A 1,976-nucleotide genomic window follows, 5' to 3' on the forward strand; every position below is an offset into this window, starting at 1 on the left:
TTTTGGCTCCAACACTACTGGTTGGAAGAAGTGCCAGTCCTAGTAAACTGTGCCAGTGATCTTCATGACAGTACAAAAGATCCTGTGTTTTGTTTTTTTTTCATACTAATATAGGTAGATCAGAACATTACCCCAAACTGATTTTACAAATCAACCTGGAGAACTTCTGATGTGTCCTCCATCCATTCAGTTCTCAGTACAAGCTTCTAAAGTGACTGTTGTGTCATGGAACCTTTCATGTGCTCCCAGTTGTTATATAATGCATATAGGCTAGTAACGGTCAGCCCTGTCAAACCACCTCTTGCTATTCCATGATGACCACCGGTACATTTATACGACATTCCTGTCATGGTTCCAGCTGCTACTGTATTGATGTCATCTTCTGCACCTCATTTTTTTTTTTCTATGACAACACCAAATGCGCTATAGAGGGTGTTAGCCCATAGTGCCCCTTGCCTGGTTATCATATTCAAAATCTGCACATTTATTGGCTTGGACCAGGCCATCTTACTTGTTTCCTTCAATCCTAGCCCTAAACCATTCACTGCTCCAAATGCAGCTCCTGTTATACAGCATCCTCCAATGTTAAAAAATGCCAATTCAAACCTGCCCCGCGTTTTATTGGCTCCAGTGGGTAAAATAAACTCATCTGTGTCCTGTATAAGATATCTGGGATCCACATTTAAATATGGAGACAGAGGACTCATACCAGTAAGGGGGACTCCAGCCAAATCCGCGTTCGAGTAGCTCATCCTGGCGCAGCTCCCGCAGGAAAACCCCGCCAGGCCTCCCGTGCTCCTGTTGCTGTTCCCTCCGCTGCCCTCCATGGTCCCGCTCCTTCCTGCCCGTCCACTGCCCGAGGTCCCCGCTTCAACCGGGGCTCCTTCCGCAGTCGCTAGTCCGCGTCACGGCGCGGACATTGACCACGATGCTCTCACCTCTTCCCGGCCGCCGCTGGAGACTCCGCCGGTACCGCTGCCGCCGCCGCCACCACCACCGCCGCCTCCTTCGAAAGTTCATGTTTTAATCTAGTCTGCCCCATCTTTCAAGAAACACAACAGACAGAAAAAAACAGAATGTGTATTAAAAGCCACGTGGTGTTTGCTTCATGGAGGGGCTTTTCCATCTAGAACCTTAAAGTACTTTTTCTTTACTATATAGTCATCAGGGCAGAAAAAGAAGGATCTTTTCCGTATCTGCCTTTTGTTTGATCATTTAGTTTTAGTTCAGAGGTTCTTTCCATTGCCATTCAGTTGACTGACATGGAATACAAAATCCTTTTACATGTTCTGAGAAGATAATAAATGGATAACCCACTATCATACACTGTGGGAAACAGGCTCACTGAGTCTTATGGGTTGACACCAGGCATAGCATATTAAACATTCTCTAATAACTGTACCCTCATTAACTCCTTTTATGATTATATTCTTTACCATGTTGAAAACTTTACTGTTAGCTGTGGTACATTTGAACTCATTGTCGATATTCCTTATCTGAAAAAGTGCTCGTGTCCCAAGGATATATAAGCACTATCCTTTATCAGTGCTTCCTTAGAGTGATCAAGGGCCTCAAAATCATCAAGCTGACATAGAATTATATAGTCCCACATGTGGAGGCAAAAATTATTTGCCTCTAAATATAGTCTTATGAGGTTTCAACAAAGGACACTATAAATCCTATCAGAGGTTAGTATGTATTGCTTTATGATATTGTTTAAAGCCTGTGTTTCCTCTTCATTTAGAACGTCTTTTCATGACTTTCCTTAATATTCTAGATATAATGTCAGCTTTATTGTAGTGAAGGTGCCCAATAAGGAGATCGATATGTGAACTTGAACCTGATAATCATGAAGTCATGATTATCAGAAATAATATTTGAATCTGTGGGAGCTGTTGAGATCTTCATTAGAAATATTAAACCATTCCATGCCTTTTTGTAACCTCTTATGTTTTCATAACCACATGTTATTCAAA

At 42.4% G+C, this 1,976-nt stretch overlaps 1 pseudogene; it reads right to left on the reverse strand.

Annotated features, from left to right (window-relative positions):
- Positions 1 to 206: 206 nt before the first annotated feature.
- LOC122736850 lies at positions 207 to 827 on the reverse strand (annotated as a pseudogene).
- Between the last annotated feature and the right edge of the window lie 1,149 nt (positions 828 to 1,976).

The sequence above is a fragment of the Dromiciops gliroides genome, chromosome 1 (assembly GCF_019393635.1).
Source record: "Dromiciops gliroides isolate mDroGli1 chromosome 1, mDroGli1.pri, whole genome shotgun sequence".
NCBI lineage: Eukaryota > Metazoa > Chordata > Mammalia > Microbiotheria > Microbiotheriidae > Dromiciops > Dromiciops gliroides.